At 47.2% G+C, this 27,732-nt stretch overlaps 1 protein-coding gene across 10 annotated transcripts in view; it reads right to left on the bottom strand.

The window, feature by feature from the left end:
- MICAL3 (microtubule associated monooxygenase, calponin and LIM domain containing 3) overlaps positions 1 to 27,257 on the bottom strand; it is a 225,285-nt gene extending 198,028 nt beyond the window's left edge. For 6 of the 10 annotated variants that reach the window (XM_032753942.2, XM_032140052.2, XM_032753940.2 and 3 more), the window contains exon 1: positions 26,150 to 27,256. The gene's annotated coding sequence lies outside the window, so the exon portion shown is untranslated. Of the gene's footprint in view, positions 1 to 12,474; positions 12,816 to 26,149 lie in introns of those variants that run through there. The other 4 variants (XM_032753933.2, XM_032753937.2, XM_032140059.2 and 1 more) reach the window with 3 other exon arrangements.
- Between the last annotated feature and the right edge of the window lie 475 nt (positions 27,258 to 27,732).

A 27,732-nucleotide genomic window follows, 5' to 3' on the forward strand; every position in this document is an offset into this window, starting at 1 on the left:
AATAGATTTTCAAGAAGTAATAGCACGCTTGTCGTCCCCAATCGCACTGTCTATGCCACCTGGGTATTTCATCCCTTTTCTTCCCCATAACTTGTGTATATTACCCCTGGCTCTCCTGAGGCAGGTTTGTCAGGAGCAGAGACAAGGTCATAGTACACTTCCATGAAGCCGCCCCTGCCCTAAAACCCAGGACAACACAACACGTGGAGGAAGGGACCAACGGATACAACTTTAATAAATAAGTTATTTCAGCAGGTTTAAAGAATTGCTAACAAAAAAAAAATGCAAAGCCCCAGGGGATCAGGAGTGAGCTAGACAGCAGGCTTTTGCAGATGCTTTCATGTTGATGAGAAAGGCAGTTAGAGAGACGGAGCAAGTGGGATGAGGAGGGGACAAGCAAGACAGGAAAGAACTCCCCCCTGGAGGGTACTGTTCATTCTCACCCATCCAAACACTGCAAAGAAACCTGTGCTGACTCACTGGATAGTCTGGACCCAGCATGGTCCCCTGAGGACTGTCTCTGGATGAGAGGAAGCCCCAAGCCTCAGAATTCCATTCCAAGTTTCATGAGCACCAGTCAGTGACAGTACCAGCTGATGTGTGGGGTGCTCACTGCATGCTTACCACATGCCTGGGAGGATTCTAAATGCTTACGACCATACGAGGTGAGTAGGACTGTTACGCCCTTCATTGCACTGATGAGGAAACTGAGTCTCGGGAGGATAAGGAACACACTCCAGGTCACACACTCTAGTAACTGGTATAGTACAGCACAGTCTGGTTCCAGAGTCCAAGCTCTTAGCCACAATGCAGTTTGAGTGTCTTACTCTGATTTAGCTCCACCATTTGCCAGGTGAGAGATCTCAGGCAAGTCATCTAACCTCACCATGCCTCATCTTTCAAGTGGGCCTCATATGAGTAACTTTGTAAGACTGTCATGAGGATTGAAGGCGATCATGCCATAACACATATTATGAAGCAGACTCCTGAGAAATCAGTTCCCTCCCACTTTTCCCATATCCCAATATAAGTGAGGTTTTTAGCCAAACCCCTTGACCTCTTTTACTACTAGGAATGATCTATATGCCCTGCTGGATTTTCCTGCCTACTGCCTGTGCCTAAGCATTTGGACCTCATAAAAGCTTACAAAAACGGCCTGGAGACAAGCATTAAAGGAAAGCAACTGCGCACGGAGCTGAGTGGGGCAGCGCAGCAGAGATGGTCCACACGGCTCCTGGCGTGCAGATGAATACTGCATGAGCAGAGGCCGGGCCAGCCAGGCCCTGCCAGGACATGCCACAACTGACAGCCCGTGACAGCACCTAGATCCATGTGCCGCACCAGCAGGCCCAGATGACAGGCCTGGGAGGCTGCAGGCAGAGCCAGGAGCACCTGTGCCTCTGAGCCTACATGTGTGTATGTGCTGTAGGGGACAAAGAGTGGCAGGCAGGTGAAAGTGACAGGCAGTCATTCCCACCAATGGTGGGATATCAGAGTGCCTGAAATATTGTCTATAGCAAGGTAAATTTTTAAATTCCTACAGAAGGAATTCTGTTGCAGAATTCCTTTACGGTGAAGAATTTAATTTCAAGTCAAGAAGTACAGATACACACTGGTTTATTTTGAAGATAAATCCACGTTTCCATACATCAATTTTGCCTGAAGGGTAAGAGACACCTTTAAGCCATGAACCCTTCCCCTGGGCTGGTGGTCATGCACAGAGGGAACTTGTCATTAGCAGCATGTAAAAGTGTCCTTCGTGTTAGCCAGTCAGCTATATTAATACAGCAGGAAGCAGAGATCAGGTGTTTAACTCATTTCTAGAAGATATAAGTAATTTCTATTTGAATGGACCTGATCAAACGGAACCAAATGTCTTAGAAAATAAAAGGTTAAAACCCAAGCAAAACGGTATCTCACTCATCATATCCAGTAGTAAGAAGTCCTATTAGGCCTTTTCCCACAACACATCAGCTTCCAAATACAGCACATGACAAAGAAATACTTCAGGGAGGTGGAGGAATGGGGGGCTTGTTACCGTGCTGGCTGATGACATTATTACAAGGCTCCAACCAGCTCCGAGGCCGTGGCAGACACAGCACCGTGGTCCTAGGGTTAGAAAGGAGCCCCAGAAGCAGCATGGACAATCTAATGCCCAAAGCATGGATGAGGCGCCTCCATGCCCAGGACTACTCCCATCCGCCGTTGCTAGAGCACCTAGGAAAGGGCACAGACTGCAAAACCCTCCTCTGAGAAGGGTTGCCCAGTCCACTTGGGGCACCTATATCTCTCGATGAGTAGCTGGGCAAGGACAAGCACATTGAGAGCACCAGATCCCAAGGGCTGCCTGCAGGCAAGGGAAATGGTCCCAGCCTTTCCTGCAGCCCAAGTGCAGGGCTGGTCCTCAGGAAGGAGTTGCAAAATGATCCTGTTTGCAAAACACAAACATTCCACAAACAGCAGCCACAGGGGGTATGTAAATTCTAGAAATTCTCAATCTTATGTACAAGAAATAAACAAAACCAAGTCAAGAAGAATATTTTACTAGTTAGCATAAATTTGCTTAGCACTCTATGTCCAGGGCTTCCTGGCCAGTTAAATCCAGGTTACTGCACTTGCATGGCTGACAATGCATCTAACCTCTTAGAAATATCAACCTCTTGCAGACACAGGCTGTCTTACCACATGGCACTTACATACAACAGGTGCTCAATAAATGTGCTGAAAAACGTCAGTGTGTAAAGGATTCCTAAAGTAGGAATCCCCCCTGCTCCCTGGCTCCCTGAGGGTGGTTGAGGCCCAGGGGCTTGTTTGTGTCCCCACCCTCCACTAGGGCCTAGCACGGTGCTCACTACACCCGGAGGGCCGATTCAAGCTGCCACCTGCGAATTTTTTCCCTGCCTCATACTGTCTTTTTCTGCCCCATTCCTCTTCCTTTTGCTCCCTGAACATTTATCTCATGGGATTTGGAATCATTAGCTATGCAAATTCTTGGGTTTATGGCCCTTTACCTCACTGGAACAGCTTCCCTGCTGTAAAACGGGGTGAAAGGACCCTACGTGAAGACTAGAAATGATGTGTGCACAGCCTGCCACGGTAAGGCGAAGCGATCACTGTTATGACTTTCTTATGTAATTGTCCACAGGCCCCACTGTCTAAAGGTACTCAGAATACCAAAAGCAGAAAGTTTGTTTTTCCTACCCCTGCAAGGGCGGTTTTGAGAAAGCCTATCTGTTTTGGAAAGAAACTGACCCAAGCCCATGTCACTAGTTAAAATATTTCCTTTTTCCTTTTTCACAGGGAAATGGATGACTCTGACTAGTCATGGCCAAACTGGGTAAAAGGTTCTGTTCCACAAGTTCATGTGCCAATTCTATACAGTGATTAGGATTCCCAGATGGCTTTTTTTTTTTTTTATTTTACTTTAAGTTCCAGGATACACGTGCAGAACGTGCAGGTTTGTTACATAGGTATACATGTGCCATGGTGGTTTGCTGCACCTGTCAACCTGTCATCTAGGTTTGAAGCCCCACATGCATTAGGTATTTGTCCTAATGCTCTCCCTCCCCTTGCCTTCCTCCACCCCCGGCCCAGCTCATTCCCTTAAAAGAATCATCATAAAGGAGTTTAGCTGGGGCAACAATGGATCTGCTTGGGTTCCACAACTTGGGAATCAGAAGGAAGGGAAGGGCTTCCTCACCTTTTCCAGGAGCAGCGCTGCCCTCAGCACTCTCTAGATCCCAAGGCACAGCCCCCAGGTCCCTGAACACACAGTGTCCTAAGTGCCCCTCTGGGAAGCCTCCTGTGCCCATGCTCTCCTCCCAGTGTTTCAGAATTACCTCCTGACTCTGCCCCTGAGAAACAGGCCAGGAATATTTCAAGGAATACGCCAACTAACCTCAATGCACCTCTCCTGGCATTTCAGAGAGATAACTCAAGAGTGAAGAGAGGGAAACATGGAGGAAGGGTCTGAAGACAGGAAGGGGTGACCCCCCAGGACGGAGGTAACCCTGTGGAATATGCCCAAGTCAGTTGCCCTCAATTGGTCTGTGACAGCACAAGTCCAAAACCCAATGCCTTCATCTAAATCCTGATGCCACCACTTTTTTTTAACCCTCTGTGCCCCACTTCCTAGTGTGAAAAGCAGGGGTCATAACAGCACCCCGTCTGTCCGCTGTGGTGAGGACTGAACGCGTTAAGACACATGGGCACTCAGGACAGAGCATGGCACGGCCAACAGTCTCTAAGCGTCTCTGATGCTGCCATCGCTGCTGTGCTCATCAGCGCCAGGTGCTGCTCTCCCACCCCTGTCCCTGTCCCATCACAGCCTGACAATCCTCAGCCACAACAAGGAGCTTTGTTAGTGGAGGAGGGAGGAATTTGGCTAGAACCTTTGTAAGCTGACTTTCTGTGGGCTGGGGACAGTCCACGCTAAAGGGTAGTTGCCATTCCCCTGGGGGCTGCAGGTGCCAGGAGTGAGCACTCTGCATCTTCCCCCTGACCAAGCTGCTCCTCCTCTCTTGGCTTCCAACACTGGCACTGGCCTCCCGGGACCCATGCTACCTCCAGACTTCAACTGGCAACAGAAAAGAGACAGGGGGCTGGGTGCAGTGGGGTGCCTGTAATCCCAGCACTTTGGGAGGCTAAGGCAGGAGGATCGCTTGAGCCCAGCAGTTCAAGACCAGACTGGGCAACACAGAGAGAGCTTGTGTCTACACAAAACTTAAAAATTAGTCGGGTGTGGTGGTGTGGGCCTGTAGTCCCAGCTACTCAGGAGGCTGAGGTTGGGGGATGGCCTGGGCCCGGGAGGTCAAGGCTGCAGTGAGCCGAGATCATGCCACTCCAGCCAGGGCCACTCCAGCCAGGGCCACAGAACAAGGCCCTGTCTCAAAAAAAAAAAAAGAAAAAAAATTAGCATGGGCAGGAGAGAAGAGAAGCCTGGGACCCACTAAGGTTTCATTTCGCCTTTACATAGGAAAAGTCAATAAAAGCCACTAGTTAACCACATGGCTGTGCTGTCCGTCCCTCTCCTGCCAGAGTTAACCAGACCGAATCTCCTGCCAGAGTTAACCAGACTGAATCCTTCAGCAGATAAACAATTCAACAGACACCTGCAGATGTGCCTAATGCAGGAAGACTCCTCACTAGATTCCCTCAAACGTAACACACGTGCACTCTGAGCTGGGCGCTAGAGAGACATGGCCTAACAGAACACGAAAAAGATACTGTTGTCCTTGCCAAGATCCTCACTACTCAGCAGAAGCTCTTGCCCTTCCACTTCCACCTTTCATCAAGGTATAAGCCAACAGGCTCACTTCTTCTCTCTTCTTTAATCTGATTTCTGTCTTCCCTTTCTTTTTTCTTTTAAGAGACAGGGTCTCACTCTGTCACCCAGACTGGAATGCAGTGGCGTGATTATAGCTCACTGCAGCCTCAAACTCCTGGCCTCAAGTGATCCTCCTACCTCAGCCTTCTGAGCAGCTGGGACTATAGGTGTACGTCACCATGCCCAGCTACTTATTAAAAATTTTTGTAGAGACAGGGTCTTACTATGTTGCCCAGGCTGGTCTCAAACTCCTGGCCTCAAGCAATACTCCTACCTTAGCCTCTGAAAGTGCTGGGATTACAGACGTGAGCCATCGCACCCAGCCTTTTCTTTCTTTTCATTTCTTTTTTTTCTTTTCTTTTCTTTCTTTCTCCTTCCTTCCTTCTCTCTTTCTTTCTTTCTTTCTTTCTTTCTTTCTTTCTTTCTTTCTTTCTTTCTTTCTTTCTTTCTTTCTTTCTTTCTTTCTTTCCTTCTTCTTCTCTTTTTGAGACAGTAAGGTCTTGCTCTGTTACCAAGGCTGGAATGCATGGTGCGATCTCTGCTCACTGCAGCCTTGGCCCCCCAGGCTCAAATGATCCACCTACCTCATCCTCCTGAGTAGCTGGGACTACAAGTGTGCAACACCCACACCCGGCTAATTTTTGTATTTTTTTGTAGAGACAGGGTTTCACCATGTTGGCCAGGCTGGTCTGGAACTCCTGACCTCAGGTGATCTGCCCGCCTCGGCCCCTCAAAGTGCTGGGATTACAGGTGTGAGCCACCACACCTGGCCTCTTTCTTTTTGAAAACTGTGGCAATCATATCTCCTCTGTTGAACTCGGCCAATGAGAAAAGGCAATGGGACCAGGCATGGTGGCTCACACCTGTAATCCCAGCACTTTGAGGCTGAGCAGGCAAATTGAGCCCAGGAGCTCAAGACTAGCCTGGGCAATGTGGCAAACCCCATCTCTACAAATAATGTAAAAAATTAGCCAGGCTGGTGGAGCACGCCTGTAATCTCAGCCTCAGGATAATCATTGCAGTGAACCATGATCACGCCACTGCACTCAGCCTAGGCAGCAGAGTGAGATGCTGTCTCAATTAAAAAAAAAAAAATGCAATCAACTGCAGGGCTTGGGGTAACAGTTTCCTGGTCATTCCTCCCAGTTTCTTGGGTGTCTATATAGCTAGGTCTGGTCTCAAACTCCCGACCTAGCTGCCCACCTCAGCCTCCCAAAATGCTGAGATTATAGGTATGAGCCACCACACCCGGCCAATATGCATTTCTTATTGACATATTTCCCGTCTGCCTGCTGGCCATAGCAGCAAACAACCACAACTTACATTTATCAAGTGCTCACTATGTGCTAGGTACTGTTGGGAAGTGCTTTGCCTGCATTTTCAATTTGACTCTCGTATCAACTCTGTGATGTCCCATTATTATTCCCATTAGTACCGTTTTCCTTCCTGAGGAAAACACAGGAGCTTAGTGAAACTGATCTGCTGAGTGCACACAGGCGTCTGACATCTAGTGCCCCGCCATAGCTCCTAACGCAACACTGTCTTGAGTTTCTTAGAATCTACTGCACGCCACACGAAAGATAGTCTCATACATTTACTTATTTATTTTTATTTATTTATTTTTTTGAGACACGGTCACACTCTCACCCAGGCTGGGGTACAGTGGCACAATCTCAGCTCACTGCAACCTCTTCCTCCTGATTTCAAGCGATTCTCATGCCTCAGCCTCCCAAGTAGCTGAGATTACAGGCTCATGCCACCACGCCTGGCTAATTTTTGTATTTTTAGTAGAGATGGGGTTTCACTATTTTGGCCAGGCTGGTCTCGAACTCCTGACCTCAGGTGATCTGCCCTTCTTGGCGGGAGTGCTGGGATTACAGGAGTGAGCCACCACGCCAGGCCTCATACATTTATATTATGTTTACATTTATTTCTATACCTATAATATCATTTCAGTCTCAAAACAGTCATGTGAGGAGAGTTGGTAGAAGTCTATTCGCAAACGAGGAAGGAAACTACAGCTCAGAGAGCATGACCGTTTGGCTAAGGTAGCAAGGCTGGTAAGTAACTGAGCCTGGCTTTCCACACTGCATTCTTTCCACTGCAATTCCTGCCCCCTGCGTGAACACAACTTTTTACATGTAACAACCAGAGAAGGAGGAAACAAATACAAAATAGCAAAACCTAAGCCAGGGGGGTTTAGGGAGTGTGGTACGAGTGCTTACAGGGGGCCAGAAAACAAAGTCTTCTATGAAGGGTGAGAATCACTGTGGACTTCTTTATACTGGTTTGTTGTTTATATTCTGTCCATGAGACTGTGTCTTGGACACATCTGGCAAATTCAATAACAAAAGGCCACAAAACTGCCCCGTACCGCTGGAGTGCTGGTGGCTAGAATTAGCCCCATGTCAACGAAGAAGGGACTTCTGTGTGCAGTGCTGCCGACCAGTTTGGGAAAGTTCTCAACTGGCTGTTTAGCAAACTCTCCTGCTCTGCCGGCAGTGTTAACACTCCCCTGCAAATACAGGCTGGCTCGTTATTTCTTCTTTTTCAACTGTTGACATCCTCACAGGGTTGGAGAGCCTAGCAAAATTGTGCGGGAGCAGCAAACTTTTCATATTGATTAAGCAGCCTGAACAAGGTAATTGTGAGGCCAATACTTCTGAGTTTTCTGAGTTGTTCTTTGCCAGGTCCAGCCATAGTCAATCAAGTTAATTCTCACTCCCATAGCTCTCTCTTTCCTCATCCCCAGAGAGCTCTAAAATGTCTCTGCCTGAGTGCTTTCTTTATACATTCAGACATATATTGGGCACCCACTACAAGCAAAGAACTGGCAGCTTGTGTGGGGTTATCCTGATGGATCCGCACATGAAGTGTGTACTTAGCGCATGGGGTGATTAAATATCAGACCCCCTTCCGTAAGGAAGGAATCTGCCTGAGCACCTCAGAGAGTGCAAGTGGATCCCATCCATGGCGAAATGTAGGTGCTCATGTTGGGAAGCCCGCCCCGCTAGTAGGAGAAGGAGCAGTAGGTTGAGAAATGGCCCTGGGTTGGGGAGATGGGCAGTGTCCTGGGGAGGTGGAGAGTGCCCAGAAATAACTGGACACATAGCAAACAATAGGGAGAATCATCTAATTCAGTCCACAATGGAGCCGGTAGAAGATTTGTGGAATATGCTGTCTTATTTTTAATATAAAAAATATTTTCTGGGCTGGTGACAGTGGCTCATTCCTCTAATCCCAGCAGTTTGGGAGGTCGAGAAGGGCGGATCACCTGAGGTCAGGAGTTCGAGACCAGCCTGACCAACATGGAGAAACCCCGTCTCTACTAAAAATACAAAATTAGCCACGCATGGTGGCGTATGCCTATAATCCCAGCTACTGGGGAGGCTGATGCAGGAGAATCGCTTGAACCTGGGAAGTGGAGGTTGTGGTGAGCTGTAATAGTGCCATTGCACTCCAGCCTGGGCAACAAGGGCGAAACTCTGTCACACACAAAAAAAAAAAAAAAAAAAAAAATTTCTGATTTCTTTTTTTATTTTAAGATGGAGTCTCTCTCAGCCACCCAGGCTGGAGTGCAGTGGTGCAATCTCGGCTCACCGCAACCATCATCTTCTGGGTTCAAGCGATTCTCTCATCTCAGCCACCCGAGTAGCTGAGATTACAGGCACCCGCCATCATGCCCGGCTAATTTTTGTATTTTAGTAAACACAGGGTTTCACCATGTTGACCAGGCTGGTCTTAAACTCCTGACCTCAGGTGATCTGCCCTCCTCAGCCTCCCAAAGTGCTAGGATTACAGGCGTGAGCCACCATGCCCGGCCAATTTTCTGATTTCAAAAGTAATACATGTTCATTGTAAAAGAATTTTTTAAATAGAGAAAAGTACAAAAAATAAAAATACCCATTACCTTCACCAGCATATCGTTGTTACCATTTTGATGTATGTGTTTTCTTGTATTTTTCTGTGTACATGTGTCATATATCTTCTTTTTCTGTATTATCTTTTTAACAAAATTTGATCAAACTGCTTTGTAATCTACTTTTCTACTTAATAGACTAGGAATTTTCCTATGCCATTATATATTATTTAAAACATGATTTTTTTTTCTTTTTTAGAGTCAGGGTCTTGCTCTGTTGCCCAGGCTGGAGTGCAGTGGCACAATCATAGTTCACTGCAGCCTTGCACTCCAGGGCTCAAGTGATCCTCCCACTTCAGCTTCCCAAAGTGCTAGGATTCCAGGCCTGAGCCACTATGCTCAGTTTTGTTTTTGTTTTTGACTTCAACCAGTTTTGATCAGCTATCTGCCACTGGCTAGCAAAGTAAAAAATGCTTGATGGGCCGGGTGCTGTGGCTCACGCCTGTAGTCCCAGCACGTTGGGAGGCCGAGGCGGGTAGATCATGAGGTCCGGTGATCGAGACCATCCTGGCTAACACAAAATTAGCCAGGCGTGGTGGCGGGTGCCTGTAGTCCCAGCTACTCGGGAGGCTAAGGCAGGAGAATGGCGTGAACCTGGGAGGCGGAGCTTGCAGTGAGTTGAGATCGCGCCATTGCACTCCAGCCTGGGCGACAGAGGGAGACTCCATCTCAAACAACAACAAAAAATGCATGATGGGCTGGGTATGGTGGTTCCCGCCTATAATCTCAGCACTTCGGGAGGCTGAAGCAGGTAGATCGCTTTAGGTCAGGAGTTCGAGACCAGCCTGGCCAACATGGTGAAACCCCATCTCTACTAAAAATACAAAATTAGCCTGGCATGGTGGCAGCCCGCCTGTAATCCCAGCTACTCAGGAGGCTGAGGCAGGAGAATCGCTTGAACCCAGGAGGTGGAGATTGCAGTGAGCAGAGATCATGCCATTGCACTCCAGCCTGGGTAAAAAGAGCGAAAATCCACCTCAGAAAAAAAAAAGCATGGTGCAATAGGAGCTCAGTCCATCCCTTCCAAGCATTCCAAATAGCACACCCGTGACTGCCACCAGTTCAGTTTATCATGAACCCCAAGGGCATTCAGCTTTAAGCAATCTCCAGGGAACTCCCAAGCCATGTGTAGCCTAACGGCTCCCAGGATGCCTGGACTGGCTCAAAAGCCCATCCCATCCTATCCATCGGATAAGAGAGTCAAGAAGGAAGAACAGAGTGGTTTAGAACAAATTGACTCCTGGGCTGCATTCATAGTCCTGTGGACCTACTGAAGACATGAAAGCCTCCATGTTCTTGCCCCTCTTCTACACTAAGGGACTGGTTTGGAACCAACTCAGTGTTCTGGAGAAAAGCTAAGAAGATCCATGGATTGGGATGTCCCAGAGCTCGAAGACATCATTCTAGGTTCTGGGGTTTATTTCTAGGCTAATATCTCATAGTGAGGTTTAAGAAAATTATATATCTTTTATTTTATTTATTTATTTATTTTTTGAGACGGAGTCTCGCTCCGTTGCCCGGGCTGGAGTGCAGTGGCGCAATCTCGGCTCACTGCAAGCTCCGCCTCCCGGGTTCACGCCATTCTCCTGCCTCAGCCTCTCTGAGTAGCTGGGACTACAGGCGCCTGCCACCACGCCCAGCTAATTTTTTTTTTGTATTTTTAGTAGAGACGGGGTTTCACCGTGGTCTCGATCTCCTGACCTCGTGATCCGCCCGCCTCGGCCTCCCAAAGTGCTGGGATTACAAGTGTGAGCCACTGCGCCCGGCCGATCTTTTACTTTTTAACTAATTCCGGACTGATTTGCATGTTTTCACTCTGCCAGGAAGAAGGAAATTAAGATTGGGTGTGGTGGCTCCACCCATAGTCCCAGCACTTTGGGAGGCCTAGGTGGGAGGATCACTTGAGCTGAGGAGTTTGAGGCTGAGCACCGCTATACTCCAGCCTGGGCGACACAGCGAGAGGCTGTCTCTACAAAAAAGGGAAATTAAAATACAACTTGACAAAGTTACAAATCTACTTCTGCATCAGCTTCTCACAATACAAAATTGGGTGGTTTTTCCCCTAACTGATTGGCATGTGTATGTTCAGCAAGTAGCCAGAAATTCTATGTAGTGAAAACAGACAAAACCAAGATGGGAATATGCAGAAGAAATCTCTAGTTACCAAGACACTGCAAAATAAAGTCCACAATTGCACATCACAATCATCACCAGAACAGAGATTTCTAGAGTCCTTCTGTAACTCGCAGGAAGACTCCTTCCCTAAGCCAATTCTGCCTGGATTCTTGAAAGTCTCTGGGAAACACGGCAAATTTTATAAACAGGGTTTTTCTGGACTTATATTCTCATATTCACTACATCTAAGAAAAATTTATAAAATATATATTATATATATAAATGTATATTTAAAAACACACACACACGTTCTGTAGGACTTGGTTCTTTGAACACAGACCTTAGAGCTCTGTGCTCTGCACTAGACAGGAGTAAATGCTATACATCTGCAGAACTAAAACAAGTAAACTTGCCCTTGTCATTGTTTCCTTTTGCAGTGAGGAGGAGAAGTCTTTCTAGTCCTACCTTCCTCCACTGCTCAGACATGTTGCTGTTAAAGATAAAAACAGTTGGCTAGGCGTAGTGGCTCATGCCTGTAATCCTAGAATTTTGGGAGGCTGAGGCAGGAGGATCAGTTGAAGCCAGGAGTTCGAGACCAGCCTCGGCAACAAAGAAAGACCCTGTTTCTATAAAAAACACAAAACTTAGCTGGGCCTGGTGGTGCATGCCTGTAGTCCCAGATACTCAGGAGGCTGAGGCAGGAGGATTGCCTGAGCCCAGGTGGTGGAGGCTGCAGTGAGCTATGATGATGCCACTGCAATCTAGTCTGGGTAACAGAGTGGGACCCTGTCTTTAAAAATAAAAATAAAAAATAAAATAAAAACATTGGCTTCAAAATTCCATGTGGTCAAATTCAGCCCAATTGGGTTCTATCTGAATATGACTTATTTTACACAGCTCTGTTTTCAATTGTGAAAGAGAAAACGACAGAAGGAAAGGACTGAGGGAAGGGAAGGGAGGGGAGGGAGGGAAGCAGGGAGAAAGCATATGATACTTCCCATTTAGGAAGTGGAATAGTGGTAGAAGAGGCCCTGATAAAGCCTCAGAATGGAACTAATGAGCTTGAAACTGCCAGCATGCACATCAGCATTTTCAGATTTCAGAGAAGACGCACCTGAGGGGAGGAGCCTCTTGTAGGGAAGGGAAAGATGTCAAGCCTTCCTTTGTCCTGTGCACAGGACAGACTCCAAATCCTTCTCTTCGCTCCCATTTGAGATCATGTGAACTTCTGTTTGATTTAAGCATCTGATTCTTTTTCTTTCATTCATCCCTTGGTGTCTGTGATGGGCAAGGCACTTGTCTGGTTGCTGAGAGCTGTGCAAAGGACAATTAGACATAGGGTCTGACCTTAAGGAGCTAGCAATAGTGCAGGGAAAGTGAGACTTGGATAGAGAGCGTCTTTGTCAGGTGGAAAGTGCTGTCTCAGACTGAGAAGGCTTCCATCTAAGAGAGCAGGGAACGTTCTATGGAGGAGGGGGTATTTGGGAGGTTCCTCAAAAGAATGGTAGGATTTCATGGGGAGATGAAAAAGGTATTCTGAGAAGTGAGCTTCCTTTTTTCTTATCTTAGCTCCCACTGGCAGAAAAGGAGCAGAGTTCCTTCCACCTTGAGACAGAGTTTTTCAGGCAAAGCATCTCACTGCCGGGAGGTGGAGGCTTGGAGGGTTAGAAAGAAGGAGAATTGAGAAGGATAAATACTAACATGTTCACAGCCAGGTGAATAGAGGGATGGGTGGGGAGTTGGGTGTTTTGAAATTATATTCTTTTTGCTTATTTGTGCTTTTTCATTTGGGAAGAGAATGGAGTATGGAACATACTTTTGTAATGGGGAAAAAATAAACACAATTGTAAAATAGCAGCCCCCCTCCCCCGGCAACCAAAAGAAAAAACAAACAGGAAGAAAAGAAAAGCGACTGAGAAGAACCTGCATATCTCTGAGACTGAATGTCTCCTCTGTGCTCTGGCAGCCTCAGCGATCACAGGCCTGCAGTGCTGCTTTTGGCCCTGCTTGGAAACCCCCATGTGAGCACCAGCAATTGCAGCTCGGCCTCCAGGGACTGTATCACAGCACAATCATTGATTTTCATCATCAATGCCATCATTGACAAGTAGGCAGAGAGCTAAATGCTCTAAAATCATCTAGGCCCCTTGGGCCAGATGTTCCCAGCTTTATCAAGAGAAGAGAAGTTGGCTGGGCACAGTGGCTCACGCCTGTAATCCCAATACTTTGGGTGGCCTAGGCAGGCGGATCACCTGAGGTCAGGAGTTTGAGACCAGCCTGACCAATATGGTGAAACCCCGTCTCTACTAAAAAATAGAAAACTAGCCAGGCATGGTGGCGCACGCCTGTAATCCCAGCTACTCGGGAGGCTGAGGCAGGAGAATGGCTTGAACCCAGGAGGCGGAGGTTGCGGTGAGCCGAGATCACTTGCGGTGAGCCGAGATCACTTGCAGTGAGCCGAGATCGTGCCATTGCACTCCAGCCTGGGCAACAAGAGTGAGACTCCATCTAAAAAAAATATATAAATAAAGGCCAGGTGCAGTGGCTCATGCCTGTAATCCCAGCACTTTGGGAGGCCGAGGCGGGCAGATCACGAGGTCAGGAGATCGAGACCATCCTGGCTAACATGGTAAAAATATTACTATATTATAGTAAATATACTACTAAATATACAAAAAAAAAAAATTAGCTGGGTGTGGTGGCGGGTGCCTGTAGTCCCAGCTACTTGGGAGGCTGAGGCAGGAGAATGGCGTGAACCTGGGAGGCAGAGCTTGCAGTGAGCTGAGATCGCGCCACTGCACTCCAGCCTGGGCAACGGAGCGAGACTCCATCTCAAAAAAATAATAATAATAATAAAATAAATAAATAATAAAAAATTTTAAAAGAAGAACTTAGAGCAGGGTCTGGTGGCTCACCCCTGTAATCCTAGCACTTTGAAAGGCCAAGGTGGGTGGATTACCTGAGGTCAGGAGTTCAAGACCAGCCTGGGCAACAGGGCGAAACCCCGTCTCTACTAAAAATACAAAAATTAGCCGGGTATGGTGGCGGGAGCCTATAATCCCAGATTCTCAGGAGGCTGAGGCAGAAGAATCACTTGAACCTGGGAGATGGAGGTTGCAGTGAGCAGAGATTATGCCACTGCACTCGATCCTGGGCAACAAAGCAAGGCTCTGTCTCAAAAAAATTAAATAAATAAGAAGAGAAGTTACTTTTTGTTTCCTGAAAAGCTTAACTTCCTGACAGTGAAAGCCCTAAGGAGTGAGTGGACAGCTGGCAGTTGGCAGTCATCGGTGGGGAAAGGCAGAGGTACCACTGCTGACTCTACTGGGCCTCAGGCCTCGGCCCTCATGGGGAGGGACCCTCTTTCAAACTTTTGGAGGGGTAAGGGAGGGCCAGGCAGTACTGAGACCAAGGCGATGGTGGTGGGCGGGGGGCCTGAAGTTCTGTCATCTAATTGGGCTTCTTCACCGGTGCATCACCCATAAGTGCCGTATTGATTCCCTCAGCTCCCCGGGCTGCCAGATAGGGCTGGGGTGGCCGGAGCCTCCCAGCCAGTCTCCTCCTGCAGGAGCACCTTGTCAGTTTACCTCAGATATTCGCTGCTCAAATACCATCTTCTGTGTGTATCACAACATGACACGCCTACGAAGAATGCTGAGATGGGATTTCTAGATGTACTGTTACATGGTGATTTACTGGTCTGGAACTGCTGCCTCACAGGTGGTCATGTGAAAACACCACCAGCAAAAGCAAGCATTTACCGAGCCACTCCCTTGTGCCAGGTCCTGGGCTGGGACGTCTGACTGCCCAGCTCCACGGTGGATAACTGTGGCTTTAGCCTGCCCAGCATTCAGACCCCCTTGCTTGGTAACAGTGCCTACATCTTAGCTTCTATTGTGGAAACTACCTTTCCCCCACTGCATGCAGGCCTGGTGGGCATGGGGATGGAGGCACCTTGCTCTCCATCCATGAGGAAGGCAGCACATGACCCAGCCTCGTCCATCTGACCTGTCTTCCTGGAAGTTGAGTGTCAAGCAGAGAGCCACAGAACTGAAAACAACTGGAGCTGCTTCATGCAGTCAAGAATCCCCTGAAGAAGGAAGGCAGTTACTTCCCTATTCTTGAGATCTCTTCAACTGGCCTGGCTCTCATCCTTTCTAAGACCTGGCTGTTTGCTTTGCATTCAGTTATATGAGCTAATTCATATCCTTCTAATAAATGTCTTCCATCCTTCTCCAAAGTTAGCCCTAGAGTATATTTCTGTTGTTTACAATCAAAAAGCCCTAGAGGTGTACTCTCCAATTCTCTTAATAACCTCATTTTCTGTCATTACCCCTGTTTTAGTACCAGTAGCTGAGCTTCAGAGAAGTTAAAAGATGTGCCCAAGGTCACACAGCTAATGAGTGCCACAGTCAGAATCTGAACCCAAGTCTGTCTGATGTGGGGTCATGACAAGAGCATGGGTTTTTTTGGAAGAGCAAAATGACTTCAAATCCCCACTTCCCACATAAAAATGCACAATGGGTGTAGCAATGCCGAAGCCACAGAGCTGTAGAGGATGGATGGAGGTGATGCATACGAAAACACATGGCGTAGGGTATGTGCTTAGTAAACAGAAATGCCTGTCCCTAAGAATGAAAATTATTTTATCTGCATAGTAAATTAAAGCAATTGGCACTTTTAGTCCAAAGATTACTGCTTCTGAGTTGACCCAAATACAATCTCTCTATCTCTCTCCCCCTCTATTTTTTTAAAAAGAGAAACAAGGTCTTGCTATGTTGCCCAGGCTGGCATGTAGTGGTACAATAACAGCTCACTGTACCCTTGAACTCCTGGGCTCAAGCAATCTTCTCACCTCAGCTTCCCCAGTAGCTGGAACTATAGGTGTGTGCCACCACAGCTAATTTTTAAATTTTTTGTAGAAACAGGTTCTTACCGTGTTGCCCAGGCTGGTATCAAACTCCTGGGCTCAAGCAGTCCACCCACCTCAGCCTCCCTAAGTGCTGGGATTATAGGCATGAGCCATCATGCCCAGCCTCTCTCTCTCCCTCTCTTAGACACACACACACACACACACACACACACACACACACACACACACACAACACACACACACACACACACACACACACACACACACACACACACACAGAGACATTTCTTGGTTTCCTGTCTGTAGAAGTCCTACCAGAAAATTCAGATGCCCTTAGGAAAAAGAGCACAGGTTGCGCATAATACAATCGAATTCTCCCATCCAACGTGCCTTGGGAGAAGGAATAGAGTAAGAATTTTCATTCCTGTGAAGGATGATGAAAATGAGGCACTAAGACACTAAATGTTTATCTCAAGGTTATGTAGCAAACCAAAGGTTCAGGAGAACCCAGGAACTGTATATTAGGCCATTCGATCTGAAAATACCAGAGCCTGGGAGGAAGAGAACAGCTTTTCCAAGTTGCTGGCTTTGTTCCTGCTCTTACCTTCTTCCCCTTCCCTCTTTCCCACTTCAAAAGATAAAGCTCCATCACTTAAACATCCACATTAGGCACATTTCTAAAAAAGCTTCCCCAGAGCGCTGTTCATTACATACCCTTCTTTCCGCTAGGAGTTGTGACCTACTTAAAATATTCTTACAATTCTCTTAATGGGGAAAAAGTCCCCAAAGATAGTTCCCTATGCTGGAAAAATTAAAGTCCTAAAAATAAGCAGTTAAAGAGAAAGTGTTAGGCTGAGTGCAGTGGCTCATGCCTGTAATCCCAGCAATTTGGGAGGCCAAGGCATGTAGATCACAAGGTTGGGAGATCAAGACCATCCTAGCTAACACGGTGAAACCCCGTCTCTACTAAAAATACAAAAAATTAGCAGGGCGTGGTGGCAGGAGGCTGAGGCAGGAGAATGGCATGAACCCGGGAGGCGGAGCTTGCGGTGAGCCGAGATTGCGCTACTGCACTCCATCCTGGGCGACAGAGCGAGACTCCATCTCAAAAAAAAAAAAAAAAAGAGAAAGTGTTGCTTGTACTAAGATTTCTGATGCTTTTTCACAGATAAATTCAAGTTTTCCCAGGCCTGTGATTGTGAAAAGTACAACTAAAAGATGGCCTTGGCATTTATTCAGCAGTCAGTAGATATTCACAAACTACCTGCCGTAAGCAAGGACTTCACCAAAGTTAAATGACAGCAAGAGAGAAAGAAAACCCACACAGCTTGGATTTACTCAACATAATTGTGACTCTTGGGATTCTTCTGGTTTCTGGGGCTAAGAAAAAACATTCTACATTGTAATATATCATAATTTCTGAGATTTCTCTTTTCTTCTATATTCATTTCTTCCAATCTCAAAGGTTTTATTTGAGGGTTCTTTGTTATTGAAAAGGCAGTATAACAACAGCAAGAGAATTTTGCAAATTTAAGATTTAAGACTCATGTTTTTTTTTTTTTTTTTTTTTTTTTTTGAGATGGAGTCTCGCTGTCACCCAGGCTGGAGGGCAGTGGTGCGATCTTGGCTCACTGCAACCTCCGCCTCGTGGGTTCAAGTGATTCTCCTGCCTCTGCCTCCCAAGTAGCTGGGATTACTGGTGACTGCCAGCACACTCGGCTAATTTTTGTATTTTTAGTAGAGACGGGGTTTCACCATGTTGGCCAAGCTGATCTCGAACTCCTGACCTCAGGTGATCCGCCTGTCATGGCCTCCGACCACACGCGACCCTAAGACTCATCTCTAATCCATCACTTCAGCACAGCTATGGCACAGGCACACAGATTATTACAATTACGAACATGATGTGCTTGCTATGTTCTATTTGCTATTGTTCCTTTTATCAAAAGTATTTTCCATGTTTCTTTCTACATGCCTCTTGATTTAGGCTTTGGTTGTGAATGCAAGATATTCCATTGTATCAATGTACCAACAAAATTTTACACTGTCCCTATAATATTATACGTTTCAGTGATTTCTACTTATTTCTATTATAACCAACACAACAGAGGGTATTTTTTATGCATCTGAAATTTTAAAAACCTTTGTTAACTAACTTTATTGGGATAAATTCCTGGGTCTGGTAATTTTATGGCTTTTCCTATATAGTGGTAGTAATTTTATGGCTTTTCCCATATATTATCATGTTGCATTCCCCACAAAAGTTATCAATTTATAATGCAACCCACAATAAATATGGAATTTTACTGCAACCTCAATAGCATTATGTTGTGGTTTTGAAAAATTATTAACCATTAGCAAGAAGCATAACAGTATAATGGTGTTGTAATTTGCACTTTTGATTGCTATCAACAGTGAACACATATCAATGTTTTGTTCATTGCATTGCCTCAAGTAGATGAATTTTTTTTATGAACTGTGAATTTATCCCTGGAGAGTTGTTTTTTGTCCTCCAGTCAGGTTTATTCAGGTATAATTCACATATCAAAAAGTTATTCTTTTTTGTATGCAGTTCTATGACTTCTAACAACTATAGACAGGTCACTGAATGGTTCTATGATCCTGAAAAGTCTCCTGCTGTGCCTTTGTAGTCACATTCTCCCTCCAAACAGCCCTTGGCAATCGCTCTTCTATTTTCTTTCCCTATAGTTTCAACTTTTCCAGAGTGTTATATAAATGGAATCATACAGTAGACCGTTATGCACAGAATTGTAATGCTTTAAAACTCTTTAAAATGTTTCTAGGCTGGGCATGTTGGCTCACACCTGTAATCCCAGCACTTTGGGAGGCCGAGGCGGGCGGAACATGAGGTCAGGAGATCGAGACCATCCTGGCTAACACGGCGAAACCCCGTCTCTACTAAAAATACAAAAAATTAGCCGAGCATGGTGGTGGGCACCTGTAGTCCCAGCTACTCGGGAGGCTGAGGCAGGAGAACGGCGTGAACCCGGGAGGCAGAGCTCGCAGTGAGCCGAGATTGCGCCACTGCACTCCAGCCTGGGCGACAGAGCGAGACTCCGTCTCAAAAAAAAAAAAAAAAAAAAAGTTTCTTTTCTTTCTGCAGTATTCAAAATGCTTTATTAAAGGTTTGGCTCAACATTAAAAGAGCAGTATGTAGTGGGGGGAACAGAAATTGTAACTAATTTACCAATAACTTTCTTGCACCACCACACTCAGGAAAAAAGCCTTATAGAACCCGGCCTTCCAAAGGCCCAAGCCAGTCCTTGAGTCTCTGCCTCTCCCTTGTCCATGCTCCCATGCCCATTCTCCCTTTTTGAAATGGATTATTGGTTTAACAGAGGTTAACTTTTTTTTTTTTTTGAGATGGAGTCTTGCTCTTCTTGCCTAGGCTGGCGTGCAATGGCGCAATCTCGGCTCATTGCAACTTCTACTTCCCAGGTTCAAGTGATTCTCCTGCCTTAGCCTCCTGAGTAGCTGGGATTACAGGTGCCCGCCACCATGCCTGGCTAATTTTTTGTATTTTTTTTAGTAGAGATGGAGTTTCACAATGTTGGCCAGGCTGGTCTCGAACTCATGACCTTGTGATCTACCCACCTCCGCCTCCCAAAGTGCTGGGATTACAGGCGTGAGCCACCATGCCTGGCCTAACAGAGGTTAACTTTGAATTTGTAATATATAATGCAAGTATTTCCCCCACTCTGTTCCTTTTTCATTTGATAGAATTTTTTTTTTTTCTTGAGACAGAGTGTCATTCTGTCACCTGGGCTGGAGTACAGTGGTGTGATCTCGGCTCACTGCAACCTCTGCCTCCCGGGTTCAAGCGATTCTCCTGCCTAAGCCTCCCGAGTAGCTGGGATTACAGGCACCCGCCACCACACCCGGCTAATTTTTTTTTTTTTTTTTTTTTTGAGATGGAGTCTCGCTCTGTCGCCCAGGCTGGAGTGCAGTGGCTCGATCTCTGCTCACTGCAAGCTCTGCCTCCCAGGTTCACACCATTCTCCTGCCTCAGCCTCCCGAGTAGCTGGTACTACAGGCGCCCGCCACTACACCCGGCTCATTTTTTGTATTTGTAGTAGAGACGAGGTTTCACCATGTTGGCCAGGTTGGTCTTGAACTCCTGACCTCGTGATCCGCCTGCCTCTGCCTCCCAAAGTGCTGGGATTACAAGCGTGAGCCACTGCGCCTGGCCGATAGAAATTTTAAATTTAAATGAACACAGTTTTCCCCCATGGATTCTTCTAACTTGAAAATTATCCATAGATCTAAAATATACTGAATTCTATTTTTTTGCTAGCTCTTGAAGAATTTGACCTTTTAATATTTCATTTTGATTCAACTCCAGTTTCTGTCGGTATTTGCTCAAGGTAACGACTTTAAAAGTTTCTTGACCGTGATTCATAATAAGAAATATATTTGGCATCACGATTCAGTGTACACAACAAAAATATACATATACAGGCTGGACATGGTGGCTCATGCCTGTAATCCCAGCACTTTGGGAGGCCAAGGCAGGTGGATCACCCAAGGTCAGGAGTTTGAGACCAGCCTGGCCAACAAGGTAACCCCATCTCTACTAAAAATACAAAAATTAGCAGGGTATGGTGGTGGGCTCCTGTGGTCCCAGCTACTTGGGAGGCTGAGAATCACTTGAACCTGGGAGGCGGGGGTTGTAGTGAGTCAAGATTGCACCACTGCACTCCAGCCTGGGCGACAAAGACTCTGTCTCAAGAAAAAAAAAAAAAAAAAAAATATATATATATATATATATACACACACACACACACACACACACACACATACACACAGACACACAGAGTAAACAAAACTGAAACACAAATCTCAGGACACAAATCTTCCCTTCACTACACGTATACACTCTGGTATTTTCTATTCTTTCTTTTTAAAATGGCCCAACTGGCCAGGCACAGTGGCTCATGCCTATAATACCAGTACTTTGGGAGGCCGAGGAGGGTGGATCACTTGAGCCCAGGAGTTGGAGGCCAGCCTGGAGAACATGGCGAAACCCTGTCTGTACAAAAAATACAAAAATTAGCTAGGCATGGTGATGCATGCCTGTAGTTCCAGCTACTCAGGAGGATGAGGTGGGAGCATCGCTTGAGTTGGGAGTTCAAGGCTGCAGTGAGCTGAGATCACAACACTACTGCACTCCAGCTTGGATGACAGAGGGAGACCCTGACTCAAAAAAAAAGGACCCACCCAAGAGGAATATTCCATTTTTCCTCAAACAAACTCCATAGACATTAATGGTTGTATTATTGTGTATTCTGTCACATCAATGAAAAGTTGTGAAGTGATTACAGTTATCCATGGCAAATCATTGGATATGGTGGGGAATGTGGAAATATCTATTATGTCGGTTGGAAATAAGAAAGATCTGCATATGAAAAGGGTGATCAGACCGAGCGCAGTGGCTCACGCCGGTAATCCCAGAACTTTGGGAGGCCAAGGCAGGCAGATCACCTGAGGTCAGGAGTTCGAGACCAGCCTGGCCAACATGGCGAAACCCTGTCTCTACTAAAAATACAAAAATTAGCTGGGCATGGTGGCGTACGCCTGTAATCCCAGCTACTCAGGAGGTTGAGGCAGGAGAATTGCTTGAGCCTGGGAGGCGGAGGTTGCGGTGAGCTGAGATCGCGCCATTGCACTCCAGCCTGGATAACAGAGCAAGACTCTGTCTCAAAAATTAAAAAAAGAAAAAAAGGGTGATCAGGGAAGCTTTGGCAGAATCTTGGAATGCAGCTTTTTTGGAATTTTCTGCTAGAGAAAATAAGACTGCTGCTGATGTTTTTAAGAAGACAATTTTGGAGGCAGATAAAATTGACAGGGCAGCTTCCCAAGGAAAATCTTCGTGCTCAGTGATACGATTCTACTGCAAAACCTGAGGACACTGGGAATACCTTCCACCTGAAGAAACAAACTCCCATCATCCTTTAAGATAAACTACACTTCTTTTTCCTTCTCTTAACCTGAAAGATATATTTTGGGTTAGAGATCCTCTCCTTTCAGATTATGTTAAACTCTGACTGTCCAAGCGAGTGCACTTCCATTTTCAAATTTTAAGCAATCATATTTTCAATTTATATACAGTATTTCTTAATATTATGACCAAGAGTTTTATCAGCATTAATTTTTCAGTGTAGTTTGTTGTTTAAAATAATGTAATCATCAAAATATATTGTTACACTACTATTAACCAGGCTTCAATATATCAGTGTTTATTTCATTGTGTTAAATGTATACTTTTAAATAAAATGGCTGTAAACCTTTAAAAAGTAAAAAAAAAAAAAAAAAAAAAGGCTGGGTGCGGAGTAATCCCAGCACTTTGGGAGGCTGAGGCAGGCAGATCACTTGAGGCAGGAGTTCGACACCAACCTGGCCAATATGGTAACCCCATCTCTATTAAAAATACAAAAATTAGCCGGGTGTGGTGGTGGGCACCTGTGGTCCCAGCTACTTGGGAGGCTGAGGCACAAGAATCACTTGAACCTGGGAAGCAGAGGCTGCAGTGAGCCAAGATCTCGTCACTAAACTCCAGCCTGGGTGACAGGGTGAGACCCTATCTCAAATAAATAAATTAATTAAATTAAATGGCCCACCAAGTTGATTTCATGACTCACTGATGAGTCACAATCCACAGTTTTAAAAAGTGTGAAAAGGGAATTTATTAAAGCCACACAATGTCTCCAGTAGTCCCACTCTGCGTTTAGGTAGCGGCCTAAAGATGAACTGATATACATGGGTTAAGCTGGATCAACTGGACATTTTCCCCCAGTGGCCTGTGCAGTAAATTGCCCTTTTCAGAGAATAGATATTGGTGGTCGTGGCAGGGAGGGGTAACAGAAATGAGATATGGTTTTGCTATTCCTGGATTAGCCATTTACTGGGCTGGCAGCCCTCACATGGCTGGCCTGCCCTGTCTCGTGAGATGGATCAGCCCTGAGGTGACCTGTCAGGAAAGGACATTTGGGCTGGAAGTAGCAGAAGCCTCTGTGAGCCATCCTTCACCCAGAACTAGTCAGGAGCAGCTCCCGCTGAGCCAAGAGAGTGAAGCATGCCCATCGCCCAGCTCACCTAGGTGAGTACTAGGGAAACAAACCTGTGGGAGGCCCAGGTGAAATGAAGGCATTGTCTCAAGAGGTCAGGTTGACTCCAGGAGGGAACAAAATGATGCGTGCATGGCTATGCACAGACTAGAAAAGCAAAGACTAAAGGGAAGGATGGAAGTTGTTCTGTTTTGGGTTGCTTGGAGGGAGTGGGGCACAGAAGAGGGAGGGAGCATGTAGTCAGTGTGTGGGAACGCAGAAAGGAGCATGTGGAGACAAGCAATCTGGTAGGCCACGTGGGAGACTGTGGCCATTCTATGGTAGGGAGACCCTTCCCGGCCGCTCCCTCAGTGGCCCTGGCACATTAAGCTTTGTTGTCCACATTGGGTGGGTTGTGTGTGCTTTAAACAACATCTTAATCCTCTTGCCTATTTATGAGGTATATGAATGAGCCGTGCCCAAGGGTTTCAGAAGACATGGTACCATCATTTATACCTATCTCGCAGGAGATCTTAACCCCTTCTCTACTTAACCCAAATGAAAGTGAGGTCATTGGGAAGCCGTGCCTGGTGACGTTTCGGCACCAGGTGGGTAGATCACATTTTCTAGTGTATGTAAAATTTTAACATTTCAGACCCCGAGTTTTAAGACCTTATCTAATTTCCTTGAGCCCCTTAGTCATTGTGAACTCGCTGTGGAGTGTCTGCCTCCACCTGCCTTGGTGTTTATGAACACTCATGGTAACTTTAGAAGGCAAGGGTTAGAGGAAACTTTTTGCCGCCCACCCCCAGTCTGCAACAGTACCTGTGGGGAAGATTTTACCTGAGGCTCCAATTTTCAGGGAGAGGAAGTTTCTAGGATTTCCCATAGGCTTAGGAGGGACTTGCCATGTGGAAGGATTTTAGGCCTGAGAAAGACAACACTTTATAATTTCTAGGTGATCTTATTTGTTGCCTCTTCCTTCTCCAGAGTGACTACTGCATTCCGAACCCCTCTTTTTTTTTTTTTTCTTTTGAGACAGAGTCTTACTCTGTCACCCAGGCTGGAGTGCCGTGTGGTGTGATCTTGGCTCACTGCAACCTCCACCTCCCTGGCTCAAGCTATTCTCATGCCTACAGGCATGCACCACCACACCTTGTTAATTTTTGTATTTTTAGTAGACACTGAGTTTCACTATGTTGGCCAGGTTGGTCTCCAGCTCCTGGCCCCAAGCGATCTGCCTACCTCGGGCTCCCAAAGTGCTGGGATTACAGGCGTGAGCCACCGCGCCCAGCCCCCTCTTCTGCTTTCTAAGTGTCCATTCTCCTTGTAGTGGGTGGGTGGTGGGGGGATATACACATGTGACTCTGGTTAGTACATAGGCAGCCATGAAGTCCACAAATGTACAGGGGGACACAGCTTTCACGCTACAGACTTGCAAAGGTATGCATCTGCTTTCTCCTTGCCCTGGAATATAGATCAGAACACTTCATTTAGTGAAGGGACCTATTCTGAGAGTGATGATCCCTCCCTCGTTTGAGACACTGCCTTCATCCTGAGCTTCTTGGAGCAGCCCAAGGCCCTGCCAGCTCTCTTTGCCTGCAGCTTGCAGGCATTTATGACAGTTGCATACCCTGCCCTCCAACAGCAGCCTAAGAGACTAAAGTATTACCAAGTTCACCTGGAAAAATGTCACCCTGATTGATTAGAATGGTGGGTGGCCACCTTAGCTCATTAGACTCACCTGGGAAGTAAAAAAAAAAAAAAAAATCCAGTATGCACTCCAAATTTTCCCACCACCACTCCACCCCACAAAAAGAAAATTTAAAAAATCCCAGTGTTTGGGCCATATCCCAGACCAATTAAGTCAGAATCTCCGGGGATGGGACCCAGGTAGCAGGATTTTTAAAAATCTCCCCAGCAGCCAGGCCTGAGAGCTAATGAATAGCACCACAGGGCCCAGCGTTTCAGCCTACAGCTGGTCTCGGTTTCACCCTTTTTTGATCTCTTTACAACAATGAAAATTCTAAATAGTTGATCACAGTGCCAGACCAATAAGAAAGCATTTTAGGGAGGAGAGAGGAGGGAAGGGGTTGGCAGGCACGGAGAGGACTTGACACACAGAAAGCATTTTGCTGTGGAGTCATAACCGTTTGATTCTAAGACACATGCAGCCTCCAGAAGTCATGCGGCCCCTCCCTCTGCTTCCAGGAGGGAATGAACTTGGCCGTCCTTTTGTTGCACACGCCCGGGAGCTGCGCCGGCGCAGCGCGCCCTGCAGCCTGGGAGCGCAAGCGTGTGCGCCACTGGTCCTGGGCCACCACCGCGAGCCGCGGGCGGATGCAGGGCCCCTCTGCCGCAGGGAAACCGGCGTTCCCCGCGCGAAGCAGCCGCTGCTTCTAATGAGCTCATGGGCTCACCGCGCTGAGCTCGCTAGAGCGGACCCGGCTTTGCCAGGGGCCTGATGGCTGTCCTGACACCTGGCCTGCCTCGGGGGTGCCTGGGGACGCTCTTCCTTTGACTGCGGGATGGGGCACAATGAAAATGGGGTGGACGTGGCTGGAAGACAGCCCTGCTCTCCGGCAGGTTCTGGGGAGTGTGTGGTACGTGGCATCCGCACTGGTGGGTGTCTTGCGATGATCGAGACACGGATACTGGGTGTCGTTCCCGCTAGGAGAGAGGGCTGCGTTTAGAGGGAAACGAAATAGATCCGAGAAACACAAAGATGTCACAAAGGAAACGCTTCCCCATCATAAGCAATCTAAATAAGTGATTCTTAAAAGACATCCAGCGAAACACATAACCTTGTCATTTAGATTCGCTCGTCCACAGGGGGACTGGAGGGTACTCACCGACTAGGGCTTCACACACCGCATCACCGCCGGCGGTGGGCGCCTGCCTCGGCACGGGCAGGGTGGGTTCCCGCAGGGCACAGGTGCCGCCGTGGCTGCTCGCACAACCCCTGCAGCTGCGATCCCGCCCAGTTAGCCTCGGGGGCTGCACAGCCCAGCCCGCTCGCCCAGGGCCCGGGGGTTCTCAGGCCGCGCGGCGAGGACTTAGGGCTGCCCCGGGCGCCTGCCTACGCGAGCGCTCTCCGCCGGGACTCGGCCGGGGCTGCAGGAGCGCGCGCTGCTAGCTGGGCGGGCTGCGGCTCCGCGCGAGCGCCATGGCAACGCGAGCGGGCGCCCCCAGGAGGCCGCCGAGCTGCGGCGTGGGACGCTCGGGTGAGGCTCAAGCCAAAATCAAAACCAAACCATTTCTCCTCCTCCCCATCTTTTCATTTTCTCCCCTTCTTTTCATTTTCTCCCCTTCTCCAACCCCTTCCTCGACACACGTTACTAGCACCTCGAAGGTTGGAAATTCCAGCACTCTCCTGAGGCCACTTCCCCAGCGAATCCTGCTAACCACACAGCCAGTGTTCGCTGTGCTCACCACCGAGCACACACCGCCTTGCAGTGGCTTCGGCACCCAGGTCTCCGGGAGCCAGTGAAGGAACCAAGTGTTGGATACTGAGCAAGTCGCGTAACATCTGAGTAGTCGTGAAATTTCAACGGCATAAAGGACACGACGTTGTCTTATAGATTGAAAAATGCTATAAAATGAAGTTCTTACTATTGCTATGATGATGACCCTGGAGATCAGCGCAGAGCCCTGGGGGAGGGCTACAGCTGCAAGCGCTCCAAGGATCAGATCGCGCACCCCTCCCCACCGGAGAAAACATCTTGATGCCGGAGCCCGGGCAGCCTCTTCCACACTTCCAGCCAGCCCCGGCATTGCCACAGCCCGTGGAGCTGGACAGAAATCCACCAGGCACTAAAATAAGTTAGATGGAAGACGGGATGGATTTGACCAAATTCCTATCAGCATCTGCTCATTATAATTGCAACATTATAATCAGAGCAGAAAGAAGCCCAGAGAGTATTTTGTCTTCAAGGATCATTGGCCTCAGTATTATCTCCATCTGAAGCTGTGTTGTCCAAAGCAGATTGACTCCAGCCGGCGAGCTCAGAAGAGGGCCGACTCTGGGCTGGCGACTCCTTGAGAAGGGCTCTCTCTGGTCCCAGGTGGTATTTCCTTAACCATATCATCATCTGCTTCATTCGTGTTCCCTTCATGTCCATCATGTGAGGAGGGGAACTGACAGGGCCAGGGTGCCGGCTCAGAGGCAATCCCTGCTCATCCTCTGGAGCCCCACTTCATCACCCAGCCACTCTGTCCACTAATGTCTCCCCGCCTACAAACCTGCAGGTGTTCTGCCCCAGTACTAGAGTAAGGGAACTCATTTTTACTGAGCTCTCACAATGTGCCTGGGCTTTTCAGGAGCTATTTCATTTGATTTTTAATGTAAAACATTGTTTTACCTATTAAGAACCTAAAAACACAAAGAGTAAGTAACTTGCTTGTGGAAGCTTATACAGCGAGGTAAGTGGTAAAG

Source organism: Hylobates moloch, unplaced genomic scaffold, assembly GCF_009828535.3.
Source record: "Hylobates moloch isolate HMO894 unplaced genomic scaffold, HMol_V3 SCAFFOLD_19, whole genome shotgun sequence".
NCBI lineage: Eukaryota > Metazoa > Chordata > Mammalia > Primates > Hylobatidae > Hylobates > Hylobates moloch.